This window comes from Oncorhynchus clarkii, chromosome 13 (genome assembly GCF_045791955.1).
Source record: "Oncorhynchus clarkii lewisi isolate Uvic-CL-2024 chromosome 13, UVic_Ocla_1.0, whole genome shotgun sequence".
Taxonomy (NCBI): Eukaryota; Metazoa; Chordata; class Actinopteri; order Salmoniformes; family Salmonidae; genus Oncorhynchus; species Oncorhynchus clarkii.
This window is the reverse complement of record NC_092159.1, coordinates 54465683-54482642: the sequence shown is the minus strand read 5'-3', so window position 1 is coordinate 54482642 and position 16960 is coordinate 54465683.

Genomic DNA, 16960 nt, shown 5'->3' with positions numbered 1-16960 from the left:
ATCAGATTAGACCTGCCCAGATCAACCCCTGGGAGACCTGTATGGACACAGAGCCAGAGTCCATGGAGCCCTTAGACTAGTAGTAGACTCCATTAGAACAGACCAGACTAGTCTAGACCAGGGGAATCTTCAACAAAGGCTGCCAAAACCATGCATGTTTTTATAGAATCCAACTGAAGATAAACTAAATTGAGGCTGGTGGTGGGGGCAACAGAGTTAAGGATACAGATAAATGAGAGTGGGGCACCCCGCCTAAGTAATAGTAGAAGGGGAAACACTGCACTACACTGCTTGGTTTTAAGTGTACAGATAAAGATGTAAGGCAGGATCTCTGAGCAGTCCTCGAGGGCCACAGATTTTCCTTTCTTTGGTCCTTAACTGATACATTTCTGTCATTGATTGCAGAGAGTGTCCGCTCTCCTGGTCCATATCATCCGTTACTAAGCAACAGACACTGTGGCACTTGAGGACTGCCCTGATATAGGTTGCGTTAGTAAATTCACCATGGCAACTTACTTCGAAATTCAGAACACTCTGGTTGGAGAGTGCCAGAGCGCAGAATCATTTATGAATTTACGAACTGCCTAAACTCAGTTGTTATGACAGATTTAAGTAAACATTGGCTAAAAAACTGAATTAAATTGTTGCCAGTAACACAGTTACAGTCACTAACCCTCTTGATAACATGGAAACACTCTAGCACTAATAGCAGCTCTGCAAGGGTGAGTAACATGTTCAGAGTGAAGTGTTCTCTCATTTGTGTCTGGAAGTAGCTAGCAAGCAAGCTAAGCAAGTTTAGCCAGTTGGCTTGGGAGCTTGAAGGCCGATGTAAAGTCAGAATGCTCAGATCAACCCTACACCTCGGCCAGAGTGTCCAGTGTGCATTCTGAACGCTCCGAGATCGAAACACTCTGAAGTTATGAACGGACAATCTGACAACACTCTGAATTTACAAACACTCAAAGCACACTCCGAGTGCACTCTGACACTCTAAAGTGAATTTACGAACGCACCTATAATGTACAGTATTAAAATGTGGCTTTTGCTATAAAATGACCACAGAGACAGAAAGAGCTAAAGAACATGGCAACATAGTGAGCTGCTACTCTGTGTAATTTAATATAGTTTGAGCTGTCTTGTACACGTCTAATATACATTTCCGCTCTAGCGTTCTACATTTTTGTAATGAAATAAGTTAATGCTTCAATGAACGTTGCATTGTAAATGTTCACCCCTCCAGGCAGCTACAAACAATGTGTATTTATTTAACATGTATCAATGGATTAAACCATATTGAAGCTCCAGTGCAATGCCAGTACACAGATCTACTGTATTAGTTAGGGAGCTACACTGCTGCTTGTTGTTTACAGAGGAAACCTAGAATGTACAGCGTGTATACAGTACTTGTATGTTTTAAACATGGGCCTATGAAGATGATAGATATTGTGTTGTTTTGTGTTCAATAGTAGCTTCATCAAACAATCCATTCCAATCTAGCTTGAACACAAAACATTCAAACCCACCACAGTGATTATTGGACAGATACATTGTCTTCACTGAATGGCAATATCTCCCATTATGTACCTCTCCTCATATTGTATTCTCTCTCTCTCTCTCTCTCTCCCTCTCTACTGTCTAATTATCTATCTATCCCCCCTCTCTTCCCATCTGTTTCACTTAAAGTTCCAAAGCAAAAGATGAAGTGTGAGAATGTTTCAAGGGGGTTGTGATAAATTATTTTCTTTCTATTGACACAGGACAGTTGTTGCATAATGAATTATCTTCAAAGTATTATAGCCAGCTGAACAAGTTAAATTGTAGTGATTTTCAGTCAACAAGCGACAGGCATGTTCTGTTTATGGGGAACACTGTTGTATAGGTACTGATATCAATACCTACAAAGCAGTAATGTTCTGTGCTGACAGATTCAAGTACATCTAAACACAAACACCCCTTGTTCTCACTCATCTAAGCACCGAACCCATCGTTTTGTGCTAGGTTCTCTGACAGGTACAGTATAATATATATTTTCTACAAGGCCTAACTATTGCTGTTTTGCTGTGAGCACATGGTCATAGAGTTATTAAAGAGGCAATCTGGAGTTCAAACCACAACAAAGGGATGAGACTCGAGATACAATATGTGACTATTCTCAATGTGTAGACAGAGCTATGGATGCAAGGACTGGCCATCCTTTAGATCAATGATAGTTTTGACCATGTTTTGAGGATATACAGTGTTTGTTTACAATTACATTGTGGAGTAAAAAAAAAGCTTATATTTTGGGTTCTGATGTGGTATGACAGTTGAACCAAGCTAATGAGGCATTTCAATGGGAATTAATCAAAATAATAACGGATGTCACTATGGCAGATTGGCCCTTTAAGCAGAGATATATGACATAGATAGACCTTTTATTCCCTTCCCTCAGCCAGAAACCCCACAGCTTCATCTCTAACCCACCATGACACGCTTTCACTTCTATTTCATTCAGAAAGCTGTTCTAAATTGAGAGACAAATGTTCTCTAAATGCTCCGTAGACAAGGCGTCTTGGAGGTCATGGCTTCTGTGAGAAGAAGCCGTAATGGATGCAGAACACTGATCGACATCCCAAATGGCACCCTATTCCCTATATAGTGCACTACGTTTGTCCAGAGCCCAATTGGGGCCATTTGGGAAACAGCACACTGAGCTCACAAATCATTTCTAGCTCTGCTCCCCTCAGAGCTAATGTTCACCGGCAGACAGACAGCCAGCTTAAAGTAGTAGGCTGTGTCTCTGTCTGCCTGCAGTGGACCCAGGCAGCAGAACACGCCGCTCTACTTTTAACCCTCTAGCTGCTGTAGCACCCTATTCCCTTTATAGTGCATTCAATTTGACCAGGGTCCATGGCCAAAAGTAGTCCACTATATAGGGAATAGAGTGCAATTTGGTACGCAGCCTCAGTCTGCAGTGAACCCAGGCAGCAGCACGCATGTCTCTGTACCTTTACAACTAAAAGGGTTCTTTGTTTGTCCCCATAGATAACACTTTTTGGTTCAAGGTAGAACCCTTTGGAGTGAAAGAGGTTTTACTAAGAACTTGTCAGTGGTGAAAATGTTCCACATAGAACCTTAGTGGAAAGATATTAGTGGAAGGGTTCCACTTGGAACCAAAAATAGTTATTTTCAAAGAGTTCTCCTATGGGGACAACGGATTAACCTTTTCTGGTTCTAGGTAGCACCTTATTTTCTTAAAGTGTACCCTGTCAGCCTCCAACACATCATCCCTGTCATACACTCAAGTGTTTGTTTTTTCTAAAAGAATGATAAAACCAAGCTTCAGTTCTTTAGGTGTTTATGATCAAACTCCCCCACTTGATTACAACTTAATAAAATAGAGCTTTATAAATGATTAGTGTCATGTGGATTCATTGATGAATGATTAATGTACTCATAAACACCACAGTACAAATGCATTAAATACACAGAACCACGTAATCACTTTATTTGTATTTTCCCATGGATAGAGAATACGTACCTGTTCCCCATCACAACAGAGAGTACGTATCTGTTCCCCATCACAACAGAGAGTACGTACCCGTTCCCCATCACAACAGAGAGTACGTACCCGTTCCCCATCACAACAGAGAGTACGTACCCGTTCCCCATCACAACAGAGAGTACGTACCCGTTCCCCATCACAACAGAGAGTACGTATCTGTTCCCCATCACAACAGAGAGTACATACCCGTTCCCCATCACAACAGAGAGTACGTACCCGTTCCCCATCACAACAGAGAGTACATACCGGTTCCCCATCACAACAGAGAGTACGTACCCGTTCCCCATCACAACAGAGAGTACGTACCCGTTCCCCATCACAACAGAGACCGACTGGGACCAGACACTGGGACCAGCCCACTGAGCTACAGATGAACCAGTGTAGACCAGCCCACTGAGCTACAGATGGACCAGTGTAGACCAGCCTACTGAGCTACAGATGAACCAGTGTAGACCAGCCCACTGAGCTACAGATGAACCAGTGTAGACCAGCCCACTGAGCTACAGATGAACCAGTGTAGACCAGCCCACTGAGCTACAGATTAACCCATGTAGACCAGCCAACTGAGCTACAGATGAACCAGTGTAGACCAGCCCACTGAGCTACAGATTAACCCATGTAGACCAGCCCAAAGAGCTACAGATGAACCAGTGTAGACCAGCCCACTGAACTACAGATGAACCCGTGTAGACCAGCCCACTGAGCTTTCTTTTTGTTGTTGTTGAATTCTGCCCCTTTTTCTCCCCAATTTCGTGGTATCCAGTTGTTTAGTAGCTACTATCTTTTCTCATCGCTACAAGTCACGTACGGGCTTGGGAGAGACGAAGGTTGAAAGTCATGCGTCCTCCGATACACAACCCAACCAAGCCGCACTGCTTCTTAACACAGCGCCATCCAACCCGGAAGCCAGCCGCACCAATGTGTTGGAGGAAACGCCGTGCACCTGGCAACCTTGGTTAGCGCGCACTGTGCCCGGCCCGCCACCGGTGTCGCTGGTGCGCGATGAGACAAGGATTTCCCTACCGGCCAAACCCTCCCTAACCTGGACGACGCTAGGCCAATTGTGCGTCGCCCCACGGACCTCCCGGTCGTGGCCGGTTACGACAGAGCCTGCCGAGCTGCCCTTTCTGCATCACAGTGAGCTTCTCAGTAAAATCAGAAGGCCATGTCAGGTAACACACAACTAACTGGCTGAGAGAGACATCAGTGATCTGTAACAGAGATAGACATGATATAAACTTGTAAAGAGGTTTGGGAGAAGTGGATTCACAGAAAACCAATTGCCATGAGTGTGATAAGTACTCTGCAGGTCTTTTGTAGGTATCAACTGACATGGTTTTGACAGATCCAAAATTGACACCAGAGCAGTTTGAAGTCTTTAGTGGAAAGACTAGCTTTGACAGAGACTGACTGAGGAGATATGAGAACCTGAACAAGAGATACACATTCGGAGGGACACACGGACGCGCACGCACACACACACACACACACACACACACACACAGACACACACACACACACACACAGACACAGACACAGAAAGACACACACACACACAGACACACACACAGACACACACACACACACACACACACACACACACACACACACACACACACACAATACTAGACTTCAGATCTCTTGATGGAATTAGAGAACAATCAGACAAGATCTGATGTACTGTATTTTTCAAATATTTAGACGTTGGTCCCAAAAATATTTCTGGTGATTCATTGAAACCATGAAGTTGTATTTCATATCACATCTCCATTAGAATGACACAGTCACATTGAAACCATCAAGTTGTATTTCATATCACATCTCCATTAGAATGACACAGTCACATTGAAACCATCAAGTTGTATTTCATATCACATCTCCATTAGAATGACACAGTCACATTGAAACCATCAAGTTGTATTTCATATCACATCTCCATTAGAATGACACAGTCACATTGAAACCATCAAGTTGTATTTCATATCACATCTCCATTAGAATGACACAGTCACATTGAAACCATCAAGTTGTATTTCATATCACATCTCCATTAGAATGACACAGTCACATTGAAACCATCAAGTTGTATTTCATATCACATCTCCATTAGAATGACACAGTCACATTGAAACCATCAAGTTGTATTTCATATCACATCTCCATTAGAATGACACAGTCACATTGAAACCATCAAGTTGTATTTCATATCACATCTCCATTAGAATGACACAGTCACATTGAAACCATCAAGTTGTATTTCATATCACATCTCCATTAGAATGACACAGTCACATTGAAACCATCAAGTTGTATTTCATATCACATCTCCATTAGAATGACACAGTCACATTGAAACCATCAAGTTGTATTTCATATCACATCTCCATTAGAATGACAAACAGTCACATTGAAACCATCAAGCAACCTAAAGCTCAAGGTCATTGGCCACAGATAAAATTACGTCAAATCACGTTATCTGTACAATAGCTTTGATTGGACTGATCATGTCAACATCATATTTTCAAAAACTTAGCTGGCAGTCATCATGAATCACGTCGACAATCTACTGGCAAATCCTTTTCAATCCTCATCATATAAAGAGAAATTATAGCTAAAACGTACCGGTGCTCATCGGCCATTGGATGGAAACAGGTAAATTCAACAATGAGTGGTTTGGAAGGAATCAGTGGCTAACTACAGGCATGGATGTGTGGTCCCAAGTCTGGATTTAAGGGTCTTTTTTTCAAGCTTAAAATTATAAACATTCAACATTGGCCATGCCGTCAATCCAGCATGATTTCTGCTGCACTCAAAACAACTGTTAACTCGGAACTGGGAAAACTGACTTCAGTGAGTTCAAGACAACTGGGAACTCAGGGAAAAAACGAGCTCCGACTAGGAAATCGGTTTTGAACTGTCATCCAACTCAGATTTGTATGTCGGGACCTCGGGCCCCTTTCTAGAGCTACGACCTAAAGATAAATGAATCATCATGATTCAACCTTGTTATTTTGAAAGTTCCCAGTTGTCTTGAAAGCACCATAAATCCAGGGAATGCCAGACGTTGTTCAAGTGAGCACAGCACAAGAAGGTGAGTCCATAAATGTCTTGTATAAATGTAATATGCCGGGGAGATATGTACAATAACTCAAGTACGCCTAATTGATCATCTGTAGATTTTAGCAGTTGCACGCTGACCGTACAGGCTGGTGAGAAGAGGTCGTCCATGTCAGTCAAACAGTATCTTAGTTTTCTTTTAGAGTTTGGTTCTCCATTCTTTCCGTGTTTACTCTCCACCATGTTTTAGTTTTGACTGCGTTGGTGGTGTTTTTCTATAACATTCTATAGCCTTACAAGTTGTTGAGTTATTATCCAGTTTGGATGTTGTTGCCCACGAGGGAGCAGATCAACATAAAAGTACTATTATTTGGTCAGTTTTAGGGACATGTAGAGACATAAGCTTTTTCACAAGACTTTCTGCACCGCCATCTTCAGTCCATAACATCTCTCCCCAACACACAGTATTGGTCAGTGGTGATTTGCGCTAAATTGGAGCGGGTTCCAGTAATGAGGTAGTGCTCTTGTTTTGATTGGTAGAGGACTATGACTCGCAGGAAGTCAAATTTGTATCCTCTCCACTGACCTCAGCTCCTCTCCTTCTGGCCCTCGGCCTTTTCTCTCTCTCTCTCTCTCTCTCTCTCTCTCTCTCTCTCTCTCTCTCTCTCTCTGTCTCTGTCTCTCTCTCTCTCTGTCTCTCTCTCTCTCTCTCTCTCTCTCTCTCTCTCTCTCTCTCTCTCTCTCTCTCTCTCTCTCTCTCTCTCTCTCTCTCTCTCTCTCTCTCTCTCTCTCTCTCTCTCTCTCTCTCTCTCTCTCTCTAGCTGTTTTTACTCTAGTTCTCTGTTTTCCACCCCTGTCTCTCTCTGTTTCGTTCCCTCTTTCTTACTCTCACTATCTCTCAGTTCAATTCAAGGGCTTTATTGGCATGGGAAACATATGTTAACATTGGCAAAGCAAGTGAAGTAGATAATAAACGAAAGTGAAATAAACAATACAAATGTAGTAAGCATTACACTCACAGAAGTTCCAAAAGAATAAAGACATTTAAAATGTCATATTATGTATATATACAGTGTTGTAACGATGTGCAAATTGTTAAAGTACAAAATGGAAAAAAAATAAACATACATTTATTTACAATGGTGTTTGTCCTTCACTGGTTGCCCTTTTCTTGTGGCAACAGGACACAAATCTTGCTGCTGTGATGGCACACTGTGGTATTTCACCCAGTAGATATGGGAGTTTATTAAAATTGGGTTTGTTTTCGAATTCCTTGTGTATCTGTGTAATCTGAGGGAAATACGTGTCTCTAATACGATCATACAATTGGCAGGAGGTTAGGAAGTGCAGCTCAGTTCCCACTTAATTTTGTGGGCAGTGTGCACATAGCCTGTCTTCTCTTGAGAGCCAGGTTTGCCTATGGTGGCCTTTGTCAATACCAATGCTCTGTCTCACTGTCTTTCTCTCATTATCTTCAGTACACCAACTCTCTCTCCCTCTTGCTGTCCCTCTCTCATTGTTCTTTCTCTGTATCTCTGTATTTCTCCATTTTCTCTGACTATCTCTTTGTTTCAGTGTCATCATTCTCCCTCTCAATCTCTCTCCCTTGGGCCTGAGTGAGACTGAACAAACACTTTGTTTCAATTTTTCTCTCTATCTCTCTCTGACTGACAGTGAACCATGGCTTTGTCTCCACCCTCTCTATCTCTCTCTCTGACTGACAGTGAACCATAGAGAGGGTGGAGACAAAGCTATCTCTCTCTCTGACTGACAGTGAACCATGGCTTTGTCTCCACCCTCTCTATCTTTATACACACATACACATGGATTTTGTATTGTAGATATGTGATAGTAGAGTAGTGGCCTGATGGAACACACTTAATGTGTTATGAAAAGTGTTATGAAATGTAATGTCATGTAATATTTTACATTTTATATAATTGCCTTGTTGCTGGACCCCAGGAAGAGTAGCTTTTGCCTTGGCAACAGCTAATGGGGATCCTTAATAAATACAAATATAAATGGTTATCAGGAGAGACAAATGGCCCAATTCATACACTTATCAAGAGAGCATTCCTGGTCATCCCTATTGTCTCTGATCTGGCAGACTCACTAAACCAGTGTTGGAGTGTGCCCCTGGATATCCGAACATTTTAAAAACAAGAAAATGGTGCCATCTGCTTTGATTAATGTAAGGAATTTGAAATGATTTATTCTTGTACCTTTGATACTTAAGTATATTTTAGCAATTACATTTACTTTTGATACTCAGGTATATTTAAAACCAAATACTTTTAGACTTTTACTCAAGTAGTATTTTACTGGGTAACTTTCACTTATACTTGAGTCATTTTCTATTAAGGTATCTTTACTTTTACTCAAGTATGACAATTGGGAACTTTTTCCAACACTGGAAGTACCTTATTGGTACGTATGGTCAAAAATAAATAAGAGTAGCTTCTTAGCTAAGAGCAATTTCTCAATAAATCATTTTGCCAGGATTATCTGGGCGTGGTCTGAGTGGGGAGGGGGAAGTGAAAACGTGCTGTCATTGGCAGAAAGGGTTGGAACTGTCTTTCTTATTGCGTGGTCTATTAACACATTTCACCATGAAAGGCCAAAATTCCATCCCACCATAACAGGCTGAAATTTCAGGCAGTCTTTTCAAACAGCTCTTACACGAATGTCATTATTATAATTTATTTTACATTTTACAGTATTATTTCAAACTCATAGTGTGGAAATATATATAAAACACAGGAAATCACATTTTGACAACACTGGGCCTTTATCAAATGCTACACGGCCTTGGGCGAACTGTCACATGCTATCTAATATGACCTGTAGGTTAGGGAACAAAAACATCAAGAGGACAACACTACTTCTACATTCTCCATATAGAGCAGAGTAGCTTGGTGTGGCTTGGTTGGTTGCTAAACAGCTCTCTGAACTAGCAGAGAGAAGGGAACACTGTTGAGTATGTTTACCCCAACCACTGATACAGGGTCAGCTATTTCCATCCCCTAATGGCAGTGTTGTAGTCTGGTCTAGAGACCACTTATTGAGTGTCTCGGCCTCGTCTCGGGGGTGTCGGATACATTTATACTGGGTCTTGACTCGGTCGAGACCAGCGGGAAAAAACCCTAATCATCAGCTTCCATTCAGTCAGCAGATAAAACCACTTCAACCAGGCCAATTATATACACTCCTTTCTTGAAACGTGATTATCTTAACAGTCTTTATATGCTTGTGCATCTAGCTCCGAAAGTGCAGTAATATCTAACTAGTAATATCAAACAGTTTCACAGCCTATATGCCTTCCGTGTGTGACAGGTTTGGGATTCTTAAAGGACTGCAACTATAATATCAGCACACTCATGTAGGAGAGGCCATGTTTTTCAGTGGGCATTGCTTATCCCCACATCTTAATCCCTTCTGAAGCGTATCAAAGTAGTGTAGTGGAGGTATACGACTTCTCAATGATGTGGAGCAACAGAGAAATCATGCACAAGGTAGCCTACACAATCACAAAGTATGTGAAAAATATTCACGTGCACACAGCCTAGTTTCAGTGGACTGTCCTCTGCAGGCAGCAAGAGCCTGCAGCTCTCAACTGGTTTTGGCATGAAGCAGCTCACTGAAGAATGACATCGGAAAAGACGTTTCAGCTTATGATACAGAAACACAAGCATTAAGCATTTCCCAATTGAAATGTACAACAATTACTTCCAATTGCAAAAAAATGTTTCACGTTTAGCACACAAAGTAACCGGTGACCTAAAGTTTAAAGTGGAACTGACAGCGTTTTAACTACTCTGCAGATGTGAAACAAACAAACAATCGTAATATCAGTCAAAAATATAAAATTCCTGGTTTATGCTACAAAACCCACTTTATAAGAGGTTTTAAAAATGGGCTCTATTTGACTCAACATTCCATTATGTATACTAAGACATTGTTGACAGAATAGATGGATGCAGTTCAATAAATGAATAATATAATTCACCAATAAATTTCTTGGTAGTCCAAAAAATATTGCTATCAAGTTGTAAATCACAGCTGGACTGGTACATTGTTGCCTCCATTCAAGATGCACTGTTTCAGTTTCAATGACTCATCATTCTGGACAAAAACAGATGAATGTAACTAAGGCTGGGAATGTCAATACAATCAAACTAGCGAGGGCAATGATCACAAGTCAGTCATAACGTGGCTAATAGGTTAGCATGTCTATTTATGTAGCTAAAAACACAGAGCCTAATGCTAGCTAGATAACTAGCTGCTATGAGAATGTCATGTCATGCCATTGGAGGAGTGGGTGAGTGACTGACTTGTTCCCCTCATATCGTTTTTTCGGTGGCTGTACACAGCTAGAGATGCAGGTGTCATTTGGTTAGCTAGCAAGAACTTGAATTACTGTTATACAGTTAGCGTATCTCTTGCGTTCGCAAATTCACTCTGGCTATCTACTCCAATTTTAGAGAACTCTCGTTTGAGTGTGCCATAGCGCAGAACGGATGAATTTACAAACACCCAACACCTGCTGAGTATGGCCAGTGTCAGTAAACGTCATAGTTAGTCAAGAACACTCTAGATAACATGTAAACAGCTTAACCAGCTCTGCTACATCAAGTAAATGTTTAGCGTGAGGTGTTCTCTCATTTGTGTTGGAAGTAGCTAGCACACTTTAGCCAGTGCTTCTACACCTGCATTGCTTGCTGTTTGGGGTTTTAGGCTGGGTTTCTGTGCAGCACTTTGAGATATCAGCTGATGTACGAAGGGCTATATAAATACATTTGATTTGATTTGATTTGAGTTAGCGTGATTGTCTCCAACCCCTCCAGGGGTCGCTTGTTCTCCCCAGTGTATTTGTTTCTGTGCTAGTTCATCTTGCATGTTTCCAAGTCAATCAGCGGTTTTCCTGTTCTCCTGCTTTTTGCATTCTCCTTTTTCTAGTCCTCCCGGTTTTGACCCTTGCCTGTTCCTGAACGTTGTACCCACCTGCCTGACCTTTCTGCCTCTCTTGACCACGAGCCTGTCTGCCACTCTGTACCTCCTGGACTCTGATCTGGTTTTGACCTTTTTGCCTGTCCACGACCATTCTCTTGCCTACACCTTTGGATTAATAAACATTGTAAGACTCCAACCATCTGCCTCCTGTGTCTGCATTTGTGTCTCGCCTTGTGCCTTGATAAATGTTTTTATTCAGTTTTATTTACTACAGTGTCTATTAATTGTCCAAACGCACGGCCGCTTTCACAATCTATATTGCTATAGAATTTTCACAAATGCCTTAGTATATGTAATTCCCAAACATTGTAAGAATTTATGAAAACATAAAAATGACAATTTCTAAACGGGTCAGATTATATATATTTTTAAGTATCATATTCTTCCTGGGGGTGTATATAAACATATTCTAATACGATTTCATATTGCTAAAATGTTGGCAGTTCCACTTTAAATGCAACAATATTTTACACAGTTATTTTCACAGGGATGGCTAACAACAGCTAGCGCACTGCAATAAAAACACAGTTCCACTCACCAGATGATAATCATGTGAAACTTAACTTCATGTTCAGTTATTCTTGAAAAGGGAGAATCTAACAAATTAGCAACAACATCCTCTTTGATAACACCTGCTGCAACCGCTGCAAACTAGCCGACAACAAAAGCTAGCTAGCTAGACCGTGGGAAAACTACTGCTTGCTGTTGTGCAGTGACCTGTTGGCCTTCAAGAAGGCAGAAGTTCCCATATGTTTTGTTAAAAACAGTCCCACTCATTGAGTCAAAATGTGATTGGTTGATTCCACTGTCAGTCCAAAATGTTGCCCTAATACAGTTAAATGCCAGATGCCTTTATCCAGCTTCTGATGACCTACCCAATTGCTGACATAGCTAGCTAGATGTATCTCCTCAGAGACCAGCAAAGAAAGATTGGAACTTTTTCTCTTCAGTGTTAACCCTTTCCTTTCCAACAAAAACTGAAGAGGTTAAATCAGAACATAATTGAAAATAATAATATAATTATCATTATTATATTATTATAATCATTATTTTATAAGGTGTAGAAGGCGCATTGTTCAGTATTGTGTTTGGGTTAGCAATACTTTGTAGAGTGGCTCTAATTTCCCTCAGGATGCATTTGTCACTATTCTGAATGTCTAAAAATCCAAATGTTGTTCTGAATATGAACACAGAAATGCTGGACGTTTTCAAATCTTATTATGGTGTCTTGGTCTTGACTCAGTCTCGCCCCCCTCCGGTCTCCATCTTGACTCGGACTCGATTTGCACTGGGCTTGGTCTTGCATCGGTCTGGCTTTAGGTGGTCTCGAATACAACACTCGTTGAATGGCAGATGCCTTTATCTAGCTTCTTATGTTCTAGCCTAGCAAATGACTGACTGGATCTTTTTTTCTCTTCAGTGTTAACCCTTTCCTTTCCAACAAAAACTGAACAAAAACTGAGTTTAAATCAGAACGATCCCCCCCCCCCCCCCCCTCCAGTCTTGGTCTTGACTCGCTCTCGATTAGCTCCGGTCTTGGTCTTGAATCTGTCCTTCTTTAGGTGGTCTCAAACACAACACTGCCTAATGGTTCAGAATAGGATTTGGGGTAGGGTAATCTGATCCTAGATCTGTGGTAAATGGCACTTTCTCCCTTAAGCATGCTTGGCTACAGTTGGGGAGGGGGAAGTACTGTAGAATGAGTAGTGGTGGGGTGAAGGGGGGTTAGGGGAGAGAGGTGAAAGAGCGTCTGTTTGTCAGAGTGTGAGAGTATATACAGTGACAGTGTAGTCCCAGTACCCTCTATCTGTCAGAGCAGGAGAGCAACTGAAGCACTACCAGAGGGAGAGAGTCAAGGGAGGTGGGGAAGAGATGGGAGCAGAGGGAAGTGGGAGAAGAGAGGGGGACTGACTCGCTTTAGATACAGACTTCAGAGGGCATGTGTTACTGTATACACACACACAAGCTCCCTCCTAAACACACTGGCTGCTAAGGGCGACCGTGAATGCTCAGAAAGGCTAATGTATTGTATGCCTCTTGGTAAACTCTAAAACAGTTTTTACATCAGCAGTCTTCACAGAGAGGAGAAGAGTGGTGGAAGTAAGGAGCTGTGATTGCTGCACTTACATGTTCCAGCGAGGAAACAATGTTTATGTTCTGATGAGCATGGGGGCGTTATTCAATCCAGCCCTTGTGGAAAGATCAATTTGTGCTTGATGATTATGTTTTTTCTATTACACACTGTGAGAGGATTAACTGCCTTGCCATTACACACCCACCCACGCACGTACACATCAGAGGAGGCTGCTGAGGGGAGGACGGCTCATAATAATGTCTCTCTCTCTCACTTCTTTTTCTGTCTTCCTCTCTCTTACCACACATGTACGTTCTCTCTCTTTCCCCTTTTCTCATTATCTCTCTCTCCTATCCCTCGCTCCCTTTCCCCTCCATCTCCCTCTTCCTCTCCTGAGTCCTGCTCTCATAAGAAGCGATTGCTAAGATGTATTCAAAACATATCGTCTCAGGTGACATATGAAAAGATAGAAGGTAATGAGGTGATGGAGGGAGGAAGAGAAAAGAGGAGGAGGAGGATCACAGGGAGAAGGAGTACAGGGAGGTGGGGAAAGAGATGGAGGAGAGAGGAGGGAGGAAGAGGAAAGGGAGGAGGAGGAGATGAAGGAGATGGTGGAGGAGGTAGTTGATATTGCTTTAAATTAGAAGTTGATAATGCCTTCTGATAACTGCCCTCATCCATGTGGACATATTCACTTCCACTTACCAGAATCATCATCATCCTGCATCCCAAATAATACACTGCTTAGGGCTCTGGTCAAAAGTAGTGCACTATGTAGGGAATAGGGTGCCATTCGGGATGTAACCAGTGATTCACAGAGGTTGTTTGGTTTTTGTTTCGCAGAATTACTCATGTGCTAAGTACAGTATACGATCAAGCTCCACTAACCAGGCTAACTAATCTACTCTCTAAGTGACTAATACCCATGTGGGAGTAAAAGAGACAATCTCGTGCCAATGTTTCTGCATTCATACCTTTATTTTTCTACTTTCAAAAGGTGCCTTGCCTTTCACAAAAGAAAGGATGTCCATTGCCATGACAACAGAGAGCTTTCGCTGTTAAATCAAATCAGATATGTGGTGCGGGACCTGTTGCTGTGGCCTTCCTCTGGTTGTTGTCTTGTCGGGGCTGGGAAAGCACATCGTGGTCAGATGTGTGTGTGTGTGTGTGTGACTTTGTGCTTGCTTGTGTGTGTGTGTGTGTGTGTGTGTTGGTGTGTGTGTGTGCTTTTTACTATCCTTTTGGGAACCTGAAGTCCTCACAAGGATAGTAAAACAAGGACAATTCTGACAAGTGGGGACATTCCACCGGTCCCCACAAGGAAAAAGGCTATTTTAGGCTTATGGGTTAGGTTTAGGGTTAGGGGTTAGGTTTAGGGGTTTGGAGTTAAGGTTAGGGTTAATGGTTAGGGTAAGTTTTAGGGTTAGGGATGAGGGAAAATAGGATTTTGAATGGCAATCAATTGTTTGTTCCCCACAAGGATAGTAAAACAAACGTGTGTGTGTGTGTCTTTGTGCTTGCTTGTGTGTTTGTGTGTGCGTGTGCCAGGTATGTGTAAATTCCTCCCTGCATGCGTTTGTGTGTGTTTTGTGGGTTATTCCTATTAGTCGTCTGGCGGAGTATCTCGCTCTAATGAGAGGAGCAGACACAGCCTGTGACGTCTACAGCATCAAGAGTGTAGGGTCAACAAATTGAACCAGAGAGAGAGAGAGATAGAGTGTGAAAGAGAGAGAGATAATGAGAGCGCGTGAAAGACAGAACGAGTCATGAAAACAGAAACAGAGAGAGTACTAGTATCGTAAGTCAGAGAGAGTACTAGTATCGTAAGTCAGAGAGAGTACTAGTATCGTAAGTCAGAGAGAGTACTAGTATCGTAAGTCAGAGAGAGTACTAGTACCGTAAGTCAGAGAGAGTACTAGTATCATAAGTCAGAGAGAGTACTAGTATCGTAAGTCAGAGAGAGTACTAGTATCGTAAGTCAGAGAGAGTACTAGTATCGTAAGTCAGAGAGCGTACTAGTATTTATCATGTTTATCACCTGACACCTGAGTTGACAACTGTTTGGAAAACAGTCTCATGGACAATTTTCCCTCCTCACGGCTGTTGAATGCAGCTTGCTCAGATTGATGCTCCCACTAAAGTAAATATCTACTGGAGAGTGAAACGCTCACACCAATCCACTTCAATGTCCTCCACTGATTAAAACGGTTCGGTCTCAAGCTGACATTATCAGTACTGATACTGATTCAGATTGACAGGCTCTTACAAACACGCACACACACTCAGGCATAAGCACACACACACACACGTTCTGGCATGCACACGGACATACGCATGCATACAAGCACACACATACGCACATACACAAGTGGCTGCTGAGGGAGGATGGCTCATAGTAATGGCTGGAATGGAGTCAGTGGAATGGTATCAACCAAATGGAACCATATATGTTTGATACCATTCCATTGACTCCATTCCAGCTGCTATTATAAGCTGTCCTCCCTTCAGCAGCCTCCGCTGACTTACACACTTGACTTGCTCTATTCAAGATGACTGGATTAGCAACCAAGCCTGTAAGACATTGCTCCCTCACAAACATGCCTCCCTGCTTCAAAGATGACAACATAGTGTACATAATCACAAAGTCTGAGTCCACCCACATTTTGTGAGGTTGTGCCCTAATGAATATGACCGAGGCAAATTTGCTTGTTCCTTCCTGGATCCTAGCTTGTGTCCAGCTCAGGGGCCTCTAGCTGGGTCCAGGTCAGCCCAGAGATGAACCCCTGCATCCTGGGGCCAGGTCAGCACAGAGATGAACCCCTGCATCCTGGGGCCAGGTCAGCCCAGAGATGAACCCCTGCCTCCTGGGGCCAGGTCAGCCCAGAGATGAACCCCTGCATCCTGGGGCCAGGTCAGCTCAGAGATGAACCCCTGCAGTCTGGGGCCAGGTCAGCCCAGAGATGATCCCCTGCATCCTGGGGACAGGTCGGCCCAGAGATGAACCCCTGCAGCCTGGGGACAGGTCAGCCCAGAGATGATCCCCTGCAGCCTGGGGACAGGTCGGCCCAGAGATGAACCCCTGCAGCCTGGGGACAGGTCGGCCCAGAGATGAACCCCTGCAGCCTGGGGACAGGTCAGCCCAGAGATGAACCCCTGCAGCCTGGGGACAGGTCGGCCCAGAGATGAACCCCTGCAGTTTGGGGCCAGGTCAGCCCAGAGATGAACCCCTGCAGCCTGGGGACAGGTCGTCCCAGAGATGAACCCCTGCCTCCTGG